At 36.6% G+C, this 15,702-nt stretch overlaps 1 protein-coding gene across 3 annotated transcripts in view; it reads left to right on the forward strand.

Moving 5' to 3' along the window:
• Window positions 1-15,702, forward strand: part of tbxas1 (thromboxane A synthase 1 (platelet)) — a 379,177-nt gene that overhangs the window by 7,541 nt on the left and 355,934 nt on the right. For 2 of the 3 annotated variants that reach the window (XM_051935311.1, XM_051935318.1), the window contains exon 2: window positions 11,078-11,191. The exons of the other annotated variant lie outside the window; for it this stretch is intronic. The gene's annotated coding sequence lies outside the window, so the exon portion shown is untranslated. The remainder of the gene's footprint in view (window positions 1-11,077; window positions 11,192-15,702) is intronic. 3 annotated transcript variants of the gene reach the window in all.

The raw sequence follows: 15,702 nt of genomic DNA on the forward strand, positions 1-15,702 counted from the left end.
TAAAATGACTTGTGTTGCATAATCCATATGTCATGTGTTCAGTTTTATGCTCAAAACATCCCAAACACATGTATTTTTGAAAAAATGTTGTTAAATAAACCATTGCAGAAAATCCTCTCATTAAGAAAGGTAGAGTGGACAGAAATTAACTAGAAGAGCTTTTGAGCTCAGGACCTGCCCTCCCACCTTCACTGGTCAGGACTCCTTCCAAGTAATAGCTCATTCATTGGTTTCTATCCGGTTCACAAGATATCAGCTTTGTGGAGAGTGGTCTAACAGATGTGTACAACTAGAAATGAAGAGTTAAAGAAAGGTATGTGAAAACATTTTCAGTAAAAAAAAAAAAAGCCTTGTATTTTTGCATATCCAAGATGCTTCAACAAACAGAAGAATTTGCTGTGGTTTCGCAAATAGCCAGTGAAAGTATTGGATTTGTAGCTTACCGACCAACGGATAATTAGAGGGGAGGATCTATAGTTTAAAATGTAATTTTAACACACTGCTGTTGTGAACGTTTTTTCAAAAGTGGTGTGTGTATATACAGTAAATAATTTAGCTAATCCACACATTTGATGCATACAACTAGATATCTGACATGTGAATTGTGCAACTCGAGTTAATTTAGATTTTGTTTTTGATGTTTTGATTTTTTTAGGTTCAATTTCAGTGCTGTTATAAAACTCCTATTGTTTCAGGAACTTTGACATCTCTATTCTCCATGAAAACCTGAGCTACAATTTTTTTTCTCAACTATTACTATAAAAAAAAAAAAGAATAACATAAAAAATTATCATTTTGGGATAAAACAGTCCTTTACGTCCTTTTAAATCCTTTAAAAATCCTTTAATTAGACTGGACTGCCAATACTGATGCTCTGTGTAAGAAAGGACAGAGCCGGTTATACTTCCTTAGAAGGCTGGCGTCCTTCAACATCTGCAATAAGATGCTGCAGATGTTCTATCAGACGGTTGTGACGAGCGCCCTCTTCTACGCGGTGGTGTGCTGGGGAGGCAGCATTAAGAAGGACGCCTCACGCCTGGTCAAACTGGTGTGGAAGGCAGGCTGTATTGTTGGCATGGAGCTGGACAGCTTGACATCTGTGGCAGAGTGACGGGCACTGAGTAGGCTCCTGTCAATCATGGAGAATCCACTGCATCCACTAAACAGTGTCATCTCCAGACAGAAGAACAGCTTCAGCGACAGACTGCTGTCACTGTCCTGCTCCACTGACAGACTGAGAAGATCGTTCCTCCCCCAAACTATGCGACTCTTCAATTCCACTCGGGGGGGGGGGGGGGTAAACGTTAACATTATTCAAAGTTATTGTCTGTTTTTACCTGCATTTTTATTACTCTTTAATATTGTTTTTTGTATCAGTATGCTGCTGCTGGAGTATGTGAATTTCCCCTTGGGATTAATTATCTATCCATCCATCCATCCATCTGAATTAAAAGGACATGGTTGTGAAGGCAGTAAATTTGGATTTTTGTTGAACATCACACTATATTGAAGTGAAAAAGAGATGACCATGTCATTACTTTTAATACTTCTAAATGTTTCTTGAAAGAAGAAATTTAACTTTGACTGGTAAATTTCTGACTTGAAGTTTTAATATCTAGTCCGTTTTATGTAATTTGTAGGTAGTTGTGGAGAGTGCAGCATAAATAATCTTAACAGACATGTTTTTTTTTGTGTATATTTTTTCTGTTTGCTGCATTTCTCTGACTTGACTGACTTATACTAATATTTTTGTAGCTTTCACTGTCTTATTAAACAGCTTCAAAAACCTCAAAAATGAGTCATCTACCTTACAATTTTGCTCATTGTTGAAGTACAGCCGGATGACACTATTTGCTTACTGTTAATAAGTGACAAACAGCAGAAGAATATAGTGTAAAGGTTGCATCTTCAGCATTTTCATCAAAGCCCTAAGCTCAGCCTTATTTCTGTGAAAAGTATGTAGGTCAGATTTTAACATGAGGCCCTTGCATTACCATTAAAAGCTGTAAACAGTCTTTTATCAAAAGTTTGTTTTTCAGACAACTACACATATATTGTTTTTGTTTTAAATAAAGATACTATAAAATAATAAATCTTGATTGGAAAGTTGTACAATTTCTAAATATTCTTCCTGAAATTAGAATAGTAGGAAAAAATATGCAAATCTCCATTATTTTATTTCTAACTGGGTTAATTGTAGTTTTTTGTTTAAGGCTTGTGAATTATCAAAGTCAAAGAGAACTGTTGAAGATATGTTAGTGGTATGCAGTCTAGTAAATTAAATTCAACTCTGGAATGCACTTCTGCTTTATTTTAACTTTATATGAAATTACATTTTTTTAGTGGTACTAATTATTTTTAAGTAATTGCAAAAAAAAATGAATTCCTTTTGTTATAACATAAGATTCAATGGGATTTAGATTAGGACTCATAGCAGGCCACTCAGGAACTATTCAAAGTTTTTTTTCTGTTCAGTTCTTGAGTGCTTTTTGAGGTGTTATGTGTATCTAGCTGGAAGAACCATAACCTGTAACTGAGACCCAGATTTGTGACACTGGGCTGTACATTTCACCCCAAAATACCCTGATGGATTTCTGAATTTATTGTGCTCTGCATGGATTACTTAGTCTCCTCAATTTTTCATGATGATGATGGTGTTCTTTTCTTTAAAAGCTTCTTTTTTTCCCCTGTGAACACAGACTTGGTGTGATTTACCAAAAATGTCTCATTTTGTTTCCTCTGCCAAAGAACATTTTCTCAGAAGGACTGTGACTTGTCAATATGCTTTGCAGCAAACTCCAGAAGTTGTTTATTTTGGTTCTTAGATGTTGGGTCTTTAAAGGACTTCTACATGAAGCCCATTTTCTTTCAGACAGTGACAAATGGTGTAACTTCAAACTGTTACATCTTTAGCTTGAAGGGCAGCTTGGACCTCTTGTGAAGTTTTTCATGGTTCTTTCTGCACGATTCAAACAGTCTTTCTCTTTAGTTTTAATATTCCTTGTGTGGCCTTGTCCAGAGATAACCAAAGATGTTGGCTACAGTTGCATGGGCTGTAAACTTCTTAATAGTGGCAACAGTGGTCACGGGAACATCAATCTCTTTGTAGATGGTTTTGTGACTTTTATGTTAACCATGCTTGGATTTTACATTCTGTATTGTCGACAAAGTCAACTCACTACTTTTCCTTCTCTTTCCCATGTTTAATGTGACAAAAAACAATTGAGTGAGTTCTTTTCTCCATTTAAACAGGCTGAATGAATGAGTATAAGATTGAAGTCACCTTTGATAATCATTAAAGGATATTAGTCTGCATGAAGATTTACCATAAGACAATTATTTGTTATAATTTTTAAATGGTTCCAATAGTTTTGTCCCAGGTGTTTTTGAATGTCCTTGTAGAAGAAGCAAGAATGGAGTTTTTTTCATGGCATTTGTTCCATTTCAAAATAAAGAAATGCATGTATGGAGGACAAAAGGTCTCTTAATTTCAGTACTTTTCAGAAAGAGTTGTACATTATTTGAATAAAGTACTATAGTACAAATATTTTCAGCCATGTCTACATGATGTTTCTTTTTTTCTAACCAAACATAGAAGGACTGCAAGTAGAACAGAATTTGAAAGTCTGCATAGTCATTAGGTTGGAACTACTATGACAGGCGAATTAGAGAATGTAAAAATATGCTAGAAAGATTCAGTTATAAATTAGTTACTCTTTCAGTATTCTTCAGCATTAGGTTAAAATATTACTGAGCCAAGACAAAATGATAAGCAGTCTTTGGTCCCATCCATACTAGTATGTTTGTCTCTGTTTTGCCTTTCATACACATTACTCCATCATTTTCAACTAACAAAAATTAATACTATTGAAAATGCTCTCCAGTATCATGCACTTTTAAAAATGCTAGCATGATGTTTCATTATTGCGTTGCTTTTCATGGCGCTTGTTGTGTTGCTTACCTAAATATGTATGTAAATTGTGTTTTGTGCAATTTTTAGAAATTGCGATCAAGTGATACTCACACTGTATGATAGATTCACCAGTTGTATTTGTACTGAAACTGCGTGAGCACATTTGGTCCGGCAAGGGATCCTGGTAGCGCATAAACCGGCAAACACTTTACGGGCTATACTTTTCAATGCTAAAAGCAAAAAGTCAAACACAGAGACAAGAAACACAGTTTACAGCATTTCATGCAATGCATGCCCAGTGGTATATGTGGGACAAACGTTTAAAAGACACGCAACACGTATACAAGAACATTGCATTGCCATCAGAAGGAAAGACCCACGTCTCTGATTTACACACAAATAAATTCCACCAGACACATGTTTACCTGGGACACTGTGAAAGTAAAATTCAGGGCCAACACTAAGAGTACCAGAGAGTTGGTTGAATAGTGGCTTGCTAATGAAAGCGCCATTAACAGACACTTGGACTTGAACCCAGCATATGCAGGCTTAAAAAGAACATCTAAATGAATCCACCCCCAACCCCTGTACAACCTCCCCCTCCATCCCCACCCTTCACCAGCTATAGGTTGCCTTTCATTCCTGTATGACTAATCATTTTCCTCTGATGATGACACCTGGCAGGTCATCGAAAATTTAGGAATAAAAAGCTATTTTAAGATACACCACTCATTTTCTCCCTTTGTGGACCTCTAGTTACAAATATATACAGTATGTATATATAATACTGTATTCCTCATACTACATGTGCATTGTTACTAGTCAATGGTTACATCAACGACAGGTTACTACAAAATAGTGTGCTCAAGAGGAATTTCTTAATCTTCATGATATTTTAATAATTAAAAAAATTAGGATACCTAGCTATCTCAGAATGGGAAGTTGTTATCTGTTGGATTCTCCACACAATCAGGCTAAATTTATTGTTCTAAATGAATGCTCCAACTAAACTTTAAAGATTCTTTTTATCTGTTACTAACCCTGCATTGTATGATGTGTTTGTGTTTATATGAAGAAAGGAGTTAATAAACTCCGTTAATCTGTGATGCAGTGGGATGATCCATATAATTAATGTATTTGCCAAGGATATATATTGCTTATAGTGGAAAGATCCTTTGGGGGAAAAAGTATGAATATGTTTTGCTTAAACTGTATTAAGTTCCACTTTGCTTGATTTGGTCTGATTATGGCAAGGATGAGCTGATGAATTATTTAACCCATATGAAAGAAAACTTTGAGACTCTTGATCAACCGGTGACTATTCTTGAGTAAGGACTTAAATCAGAAGTTTATCCTTTTCTTGAAAAGGTTCAGTTATCCAGTCCCACAACTGTGTCCAAATAAGATTTTGTAGTTTATTGCTTTGTATTTTTCTTTTTAACTTAGTTTCTGTCATGCTTGCTAAATTTATGTTTATTCTAAAAAGAAGTCATCCCTTTTGACACCTTTTATCTATAATAATAAAAGGCAAAGCCCTCACTCACTGACTGACTCACTCATCACTAATTCTCCAACTTCCTGTGTAGGTGGAACGCTGAAATTTGGCAGGCTCATTCCTTACAGCTTACTTACAAAAGTTAGGCAGGTTTCATTTCGAAATTCAAAGCGTAATGGTCATAACTGGAACATATTTTTTGTCCATACACTGTAATGGAGGAGGCGGAGTCACGTATCGCGTCATCACGCCTCCTACGTAATCACGTGAACTAAAAACAAGGAAGAGATTTACAGCACGAGTCACACGCGGGAACGAAGGTAAATGACGTTAATTTTTGACTGTCTTTTAATACTGTGTGAGCATACATATTAACACATGTGCAATTAAACGTGTGCATTTACGGGGTGATTTCTGAGGCTTAAAAGCTCACCTTTTATCAAACGCGGGAAGAAAGGTAACTGACGTTGTTCACTGTCTTTTAATACTGTGTAACCATACATATTAACACATGTCCAATTAAACGTGTGCATTTACGGGGTGATTTCTCAGGCTTAAAAGCTCGCCTTTTACTAAAAAGGTAAATGCAAAACTATTTTCAGTCAGTTTATTGAAACGCTCCCGTTAAGGATTGCAATAACATATTCGCGAGATAAAAGAACGAAGTAGGGGGAAATGGAGGAACAGCCGCAAACAGCGAAGAGCAAAAAATTAATTAAACAGTTGAGAACGGAGCGAGTTAAGCATACAAGCATGTTCATAAGGGAAACAAAGCACGGTGTAAAACGTAAGTTTAAATTAAGTTTATAGAAACGCTCCCGCTGCGGATTGCAATAACATATTCGCGAGATAAAAGTTTAATGAGAAGACACGAGGTATAAACGAAGCACACGCCGTGGCGCAACGTTAGGGGCAACAGTTTCAACCATTCTATCATCTGCTTCTCGCAACTGAAAGACGGCACATGGCGGATGTTAGCCGACTTGCTGACCGCAACGTTAGGGGCTTCAACTATGGCGCTGACGCAACATCTCAGTGCCAACACTTTGCAGACTGTACTTAAAAGACACGCCCTCCTCACTGGACAGTTAAAAACACCAATCAAACTAACGATGACATCAAGTATTACCCAATCAAAAGTAGGAAAGGAGGCATCTTCATAAAATGCGTGTGGGATGATTTGCATGAGACGCTGCTTTAAAAAAAAAATGATAAAAAAAATACGGGATAAATCCCGTCCAGTATTGATTCAAAACGGGACGCGCAATTTCATTCTCAAACGCGGCACGATTCCGTATTTTAAAGGACGGGTGGCAACCCTACAGTGCCAGGTAACCACCCATACAATCAGATTGTGATTCAGACTAGGAATGCAATGAATGTAATTACCCCGATCTACATACAAGGCGAAAGTCTTGCAACATTCAAAGATGATGGTTTGTGATAATTAGTACTTATTAAGTACAACATTGAACATAAAAGAGCTTATGAAGCCTTGAACCGAAAAAAGCAAGATCTCAAAGATCGTAAAAAAAATAAAGGAGGTAATGTCGTTTTACTCGCTGTAGATTTTAGTCAAACATTACCAGTTATTCCACAAGGGAGACCAGCAGATGAACTCAATGCGTGTTTAAAATCCATGCTTCTCCCACGGTCGGTTATATGTCGCGTGTTCTTGGGTAGGTACACCAAAAAATGTATACATTTAAGCATGTAAAGGGCAAAGAAAAAATGAGGTATACCCGAAGGCACTGCAGTAGTACTCAATGTAACTTTACTTCTTAAATGTTAATGTTTTACTGTTTAATAATTTATACGCTTCTTATATATTGTTCAAATTCTTTTATCAAAATACCAGTAACAGCGCAATGCACGATAACATGGAGTGAATACACCATACGCATCTGCCCACGGCCGCCCTGGTGTGCGCAGATAGGAGTTGATTCTAAAATAAAATAAACATAAAAAGAGTAATACATTCATCACCCATAAAGCGGATAGCAGACGTGACGTATTATATGTGTACCACATTTCAAGTCAATACGTGAAACGGTTTGCAAGCTACATGTGATTTAAAATCCTGGACAGACCAACGAAAAGCCACGGTAGCAAATTATAGAAGAAGATTTTACTGTTTAATAATTTATATTTATATGAAATGTGCTTCTTATATATTACTTCATATTCTCATATGATAATGATGTTAATGTTGTTTATATTGATTTCTATGTTATTGTAAGTGCATCTATGTGTGTGTATATATATATATATATATATATATATATATATATATATAATATATATAAAAAATATATGTGTATATGTATATATAATATATCTGTATATGTGTGTATATGTGTATATGTATATATATATGACAGCAACAGTTATAACAATGACAACACAATTACATTGACAATCATGTTACGTTATTTTTAAAATGTTTCCTTTTCTTTTTCATAACCTCTTTAACACACTACTTCTCCGCTGCGAAACGCGGGTATTTTGCTAGTCTATACTAATAAAAGGCAAAGCCCTCACTCACTCACTCATCACTAATTCTCCAACTTCCCGTGTAGGTGGAAGGCTGAAATTTGGCAGGCTCATTCCTTACAGCTTACTTACAAAAGTTAGGCAGGTTTCATTTCGAAATTCAGAGCGTAACGGTCATAACTGGAACCTCTTTTTTGTCCATATACTGTAACTAGCAAAATACCCGCGCTTCGCAGCGGAGAAGTAGTGTGTTAAAGAGGTTATGAAAAAGTAAAGGAAACATTTTAAAAATAACGTAACATGATTGTCAATGTAATTGTGTTGTCATTGTTATGAGTGTTGCTGTCATATATATATACATATACACATATACACACATATACAGATATATTATATATACATATACACATATATTTTTTATATATATATTTTTATATATATATATATATATATATATATATATATATATATATATATATATATATATATATACACACACATAGATGCACTTACAATAACATAGAAATCAATATAAACAACATTAACATCATTATCATATGAGAATATGAAGTAATATATAAGAAGCACATTTCATATAAATATAAATTATTAAACAGTAAAATCTTCTTCTATAATTTGCTACCGTGGCTTTTCGTTGGTCTGTCCAGGATTTTAAATCACATGTAGCTTGCAAACCGTTTCACGTATTGACTTGAAATGTGGTACACATATAATACGTCACGTCTGCTATCCGCTTTATGGGTGATGAATGTATTACTCTTTTTATGTTTATTTTATTTTAGAATCAACTCCTATCTGCGCACACCAGGGCGGCCGTGGGCAGATGCGTATGGTGTATTCACTCCATGTTATCGTGCATTGCGCTGTCACTGGTATTTTGATAAAAGAATTTGAACAATATATAAGAAGCGTATAAATTATTAAACAGTAAAACATTAACATTTAAGAAGTAAAGTTACATTGAGTACTACTGCAGTGCCTTCGGGTATACCTCATTTTTTCTTTGCCCATTACATGCTTAAATGTATACATTTTTTGGTGTACCTACCCGAGAACACGCGACATATAACCGACCGTGGGAGAAGCATGGATTTTAAACACGCGTTGAGTTCATCTGCTGGTCTCCCTCGTGGAATAACTGGTAATGTTTGACTAAAATGTACAGCGAGTAAAACGACATTACCTCCTTTATTTTTTTTACGATCTTTGAGATCTTGCTTTTTTCGGTTCAAGGCTTCATAAGCTCTTTTATGTTCAATGTTGTACTTAATAAGTACTAATTATCACAAACCATCATCTTTGAATGTTGCAAGACTTTCGCCTTGTATGTAGATCGGGGTAATTACATTCATTGCATTCCTAGTCTGAATCACAATCTGATTGTATGGGTGGTTACCTGGCACTGTAGGGTTGCCACCCGTCCTTTAAAATACGGAATCGTGCCGCGTTTGAGAATGAAATTGCGCGTCCCGTTTTGAATCAATACTGGACGGGATTTATCCCGTATTTTTTTTATCATTGTTTTTTTAAAGCAGCGTCTCATGCAAATCATCCCACACGCATTTTATGAAGATGCCTCCTTTCCTACTTTTGATTGGGTAATACTTGATGTCATCGTTAGTTTGATTGGTGTTTTTAACTGTCCAGTGAGGAGGGCGTGTCTTTTAAGTACAGTCTGCAAAGTGTTGGCACTGAGATGTTGCGTCAGCGCCATAGTTGAAGCCCCTAACGTTGCGGTCAGCAAGTCGGCTAACATCCGCCATGTGCCGTCTTTCAGTTGCGAGAAGCAGATGATAGAATGGTTGAAACTGTTGCCCCTAACGTTGCGCCACGGCGTGTGCTTCGTTTATACCTCGTGTCTTCTCATTAAACTTTTATCTCGCGAATATGTTATTGCAATCCGCAGCGGGAGCGTTTCTATAAACTTAATTTAAACTTACGTTTTACACCGTGCTTTGTTTCCCTTATGAACATGCTTGTATGCTTAACTCGCTCCGTTCTCAACTGTTTAATTAATTTTTTGCTCTTCGCTGTTTGCGGCTGTTCCTCCATTTCCCCCTACTTCGTTCTTTTATCTCGCGAATATGTTATTGCAATCCTTAACGGGAGCGTTTCAATAAACTGATTGAAAATAGTTTTGCATTTACCTTTTTAGTAAAAGGCGAGCTTTTAAGCCTGAGAAATCACCCCGTAAATGCACACGTTTAATTGCACATGTGTTAATATGTATGGTTACACAGTATTAAAAGACAGTGAACAACGTCAGTTACCTTTCTTCCCGCGTTTGATAAAAGGTGAGCTTTTTAAGCCTCAGAAATCACCCCGTAAATGCACACGTTTAATTGCACATGTGTTAATATGTATGCTCACACAGTATTAAGACAGTCAAAAATTAACGTCATTTACCTTCGTTCCCGCGTGTGACTCGTGCTGTAAATGTCTTCCTTGTTTTTAGTTCACGTGATTACGTAGGAGGCGTGATGACGCGATACGTGACTCCGCCTCCTCCATTACAGTGTATGGACAAAAAATATGTTCCAGTTATGACCATTACGCTTTGAATTTCGAAATGAAACCTGCCTAACTTTTGTAAGTAGGCTGTAAGGAATGAGCCTGCCAAATTTCAGCGTTCCACCTACACGGGAAGTTGGAGAATTAGTGATGAGTGAGTCAGTCAGTGAGTGAGGGCTTTGCCTTTTATTATTATAGATGGACGGGGGCGGAGTCGCGTATCGCGTCATCACGCCTCCTACGTAATCACGTGAAAAGCCTTGGGGCCGATCTGGAAGAAGGTAGCACAGCGCCTTGATTTAAACGATTCCATGTCTTGGTGGGTTTAATACTGTGTAAGCATACATATTAACACATGTGAAATTAAACGTGTGCATTTACGGGGTGATTTCTCAGGCTTAAAAGCTCGCCTTTTATTAAAAAAGTAAATGCAAACTGTTTTCTTTCTGAAGGGCACAAACCACGTTGGATTTTGTAATGATAGTTGATTAGTAAGGTCTATTAAGGGATACTTACAGAATGATTAGTAATGCCTGTGAATGCCGATGCAAGTAGGAGAATGGGCGTGAACTAAAGAACGAGTAGTAACTTGTACAGTAAATGTCTCTAAAGTCTGTCTATTAAAAAGTTATTATATCTTTCAGTCCTGTGTATTGATTAAACTACGAACCTAACAAGATCACTACATGGTGTCAGAAGTGGCGCATTGGAAGAGGAATGTGAAGAAGAGGTTCAGCTTTTGAACGAGTCTCGTGTCTGTGAGTAACCCGAAAACGTGGTCAGAAAGCGCTAAGACGTTCTAGCAAAAGAGAAAAAAACAATATGGAAGGATTACAGCCCCTACCAAATCTCCAGTTAAAGGGAAATGTAGCTGAAAATTGGAAAAGATTTAAACAGAGATTCGAGTTGTATCTTGCTGCTATTGAAGCAGATAGGAAAAGTGAAAAAATGAAAGCGTCTATGCTTCTACATGTAATTGGCGAAGAGGCGCTAGAGGTGTATAACAATTTTCAGTTTGAAGAAGATGGAGACAATATGAAATTGAACAAAATAGTTGAAAAATTCGAAACGTATTACAACCCAAAGCGCAATGTGACGTTTGAGCGGCACAAGTTTTTTACGTTTCCAGAAAAGTGGCGAAACAATAGACCAGTATGTGACGGAATTGCGTAATAGGAGCTGTTCTAAGAAGAAACCGTCGAGACATCAAAGGACCAATAACCTCTAATCAGAGCACTAACACCAGCGAAACAAATATTAACGAGAAAACAAGTATAAATCAGGAAAGAACATCTCAACTGCAAACACAATTAACCAGAAGATCAAAACGTCAAGTAAAACCACCAGAACGACTAATTGAGACATGTTGAGGATTAAAGGAACATTTTCAATTAAGAAATGCTGAATTCCTTTAACAGTTGTGCTTTTTATACATAGTTTGAATGCTGGATGTATGTCTGAAATGTTCTGAATAGTTCAGTTGTTTAAAGTGATAAAGAATTAAACGTGTGCATTTACGGGGTGATTTCTCAGGCTTAAATGCTTGCCTTTTATTAAAAAGGTAAATGCAAACTGTTTTCATTCTGAAGGGCACAAACCACGTTAGATTTCAGCCGTTAAACGCGCAAAAATGTCGGTACACCAGATAAATAAGCGCAACATATCAGTTGTATTGTATGCTTACAATACATATAGAAATGTGTTAATCGTTAACTAATAGTATGGGATGGTGTTTTTCGACTCGCGCCTTGATTTAAACGATTGCATGTCTTGGTGGGTTTGCGTAGGTTATTGTCAATATCTTTACACCTGTTTTTAAGACTTATTGACTGAAACGGGCTTTCACGAAAAAAGTTAGGGCTCTGCTACAGGATACACCCTCTACAAGGTAAGGAAGTAAAAATAAAAGGTATATATTTCTGTTTTATTTAAACCTTTTAAGTTCGTATGCATAGCCCCATTTGGCTGTTTTAGTTTTTTTTTTTCTTTCTTCAGTAATATTTAATCTCCTTAAAGAAAAACAACATATGCATTTTACTTTTTTTGTATATCTTTAGTAATATTTTAGCGTAAAAGGATAACCAGTATTTAAACCTTTTATGTTACTTTATAAAGTTATTTTACACAATGTTGAAAAATGAATAAGAAAGCTACATATTTTGGCAGCTGCTGCTTTAATTTTCAATGAAATGAAAAAAGCTCTCCAAGAGAAAACCTCAATGAAGAAGAAACAGTTTGCACTATCTAAAAAGGAGAAACCCTCATTTATAAAGGTTTGCTGCAGATGACTTAACTGAAAGTAAATGAATAGTTCCTATGTGTATAATACATCCATCCATCCATCCATCCATTTTCCAACCCGCTGAATCCGAACACAGGGTCACGGGGGTCTGCTGGAGCCAATCCCAGCCAACACAGGGCACAAGGCAGGAACTAATCCCAGGCAGGGTGCCAACCCACCACAGTGTATAATACATATTTATCTATTTTACTTCTGCCTTTATTCCAGCAACTTGCAACATCTAAGATACAATTTGTTACATTACTTTTGTTTTTTGCAGCACAGGCAGGTGAAGTGACTTCCTCAGGGTCACACAGTGGTGTCAGTACCAGGATTTGAACTGACAAGCTCCGGGTTTGCTGAAATATTACTGAAGAAAGAAAAAAAACGAAAACGGGCAAATGGGGCTATGCATACAAATGTCCATCCATCCATTATCCAACCCGCTATATCCTAAATACAGGAGCCAATCCCTGCCAACATAGGGCACAAGGCAGGAAACAAACCCCGGGCAAGGTGCCAGCCCACCGCAGGACACACACACACCCACACACCAGGGACAATTTAGAATCGCCAATGCACCTAACCTGCATGTCTTTAGACTGTGGGAGGAAACCCAGACAGACACGGGGAGAACATTCAAACTCCACGCAGGGAAGCGAACCTGGGTCTCCTAACTGGCACCTTTCACTGCGCCACCATGCCGCCCGCATACAAACTTAAAAGGTTTAAATAAAACAGAAATATATACCTTTATTTTTACTTGCTTAACTTGTGGAGGGTGTATCCTGTAGCAAAGCCCTACGTTTTTTCATGAAAGCCCCTTTCAGTCAATAAGCCTTAAAAACAGGTGTAAAGCTAAACTTGCAGCACCACTATTCAATTACGCTTGCCTAACGCCTCTCCTAAGAGGACATACTGTGGGATCTAGGCATCAGTCAAAGCACCAATCACAGGCCCGATTTGAAAGCGGGAAGCTGTGATTTGTCGTCTCCCTCCCATGTAACAATCACAGCCCGTGTTACAACGCACTATGTATGTATGTACAGTATATATGTATATGTGTGTGTTTATGTATGTGTATATATATGTTGATATGTGTGTATATATATATATATATATATATATATATATATATATATATATATATAATATATAATATATATATATATAATATATATATATATATGTTTACATAACCTCTTTAACACACTACTTCTCTGCTGCGAAGCGCGGGTATTTTGCTAGTTCAGAATAAATTTCATGCAATTTTTTAATCTTCTATTTTCTACCCATAACTTTACAATGTGTGATTTGTTTTTTCCTCTCAAGACAGAAATGTGTTTGAATATTTATAGTAAGGTTTTGGTCTCACTATCACTGGCATCAGAGAAAAAGCTGTAGTAGCCTTCAGATATAATGTGGGTTTTCAGTGCCATGTTGATTGTTTCATTTTAACTATCTAAGTGAAACTTGACTGTTTATTGGGGCTAAAAGAAAGTAAAGTAAAATTGATACTCACTAATATTTAGTATTGTAAAATCATTCAGATTTTATGTTTGTTTAATATTTCATTCTTATATGAATAATCTCTTCAGAAAATAGTAGTATGATTTTGACTACAATATACACCTGCCTAAACAGATTCATGAAGCATGAAGACAACTCATTTGCAAATGTTAGTGCAAGGTGAACATGCTATACGTAGAATAGCCATATCTGTTCTAATTAGGAAGCACTTTTTACTAGTTAAATAAACAATACAGACTCAAACTGAAAAGTCAGTAATGCACTTTACCCCATAACTGATCTGTACATGTTGATAAATTACTGCAAGAGATTGTTTGAAAGCTGTTAAAGCAGCTGCTTTTATTAGCGAACATTGCGTCAACTTGAACGGGGCAGATGAGGGGTTACTCTGTGCTGACGTGTCATGTTTGGTATGTATTAGTGATCACTGTAGCTATCAACAACAACATTTATTTATATAGCACATTTTCATACAAATAATGTAGCTCAAATTGCTTTACATGATGAAGAAAGAGGGAAAAAAAAGACAAAATAAGAATTAAATAAAGAGAACACTAATTAACATAGAATAAAAGTAAGGTTCGATTGCCAGGGAGGACAGAAAAAACAAAAAAAACTCCAGACAGCTGGAGAAAAAATAAAATCTGCAGGGGTTCCAGGTCAGGAGGCCGCCCAGCCCCCTCTAGGCATTCTACCTAACATAAATGACTTCAATCAGTCCTCATTGCATTCCGGGTTCTCATGGAAGGACTGGATGATGATGGTCATGTGGACTTTTGGTCTTTAATCCATCGATGGAGGGACATCACGGTGCTTTGATCAGGTGGTGGTGCCGCAGATCACCACCACAGAAAACCGGAAAAAGAACAGAAGAGAGAGTAGGGGTTAGTATGGATTTTGGAGCCACCATGAATAATAACAATTATTTGAAAATACTGAGCGTCAGGATTAAACTAAAGTGAAGTTATGAGAAAGCCATGTTAAAGTAATGTGTTTTCAGCAGTGTTTTAAAGTGCTCCACTGTATTACCCTAGCGAATTCCTATTGACATGCTATTCCAGATTTTAGGTGCATAACAGCAGAAGGCCGCCTCACCACTTCTTTTAAGTTTAGCTCTTGGAATTCTAAGCAGACACTCATTTGAAGATTTATGGTTACGATTTGGAGTGTAAGGTGTCAGACATTCCGAAATATAAGATGGAGCGAGATTATTTAAGGCTTTATAAACTATAAGCAGTATTTTAAAGTCAATTCTGAATGACACAGGTAACCAATGTAGTGACATCAAAACTGGAGAAATGTGCTCAGATTTTCTTTTCCTAGTTAAGATTCTAGCAGCTTCATTCTGCACTAGTTGCAATCGATTGATGTCTTTTTTGGGTAGTCCTGAGAGGAGTGCATTACGGTAATCTAGTTGACTGAAAACAAAAGCGTGAGCTAATTGCTCAGCATCTTTCA

This window comes from Erpetoichthys calabaricus, chromosome 1 (assembly GCF_900747795.2).
Source record: "Erpetoichthys calabaricus chromosome 1, fErpCal1.3, whole genome shotgun sequence".
Taxonomy (NCBI): Eukaryota; Metazoa; Chordata; class Cladistia; order Polypteriformes; family Polypteridae; genus Erpetoichthys; species Erpetoichthys calabaricus.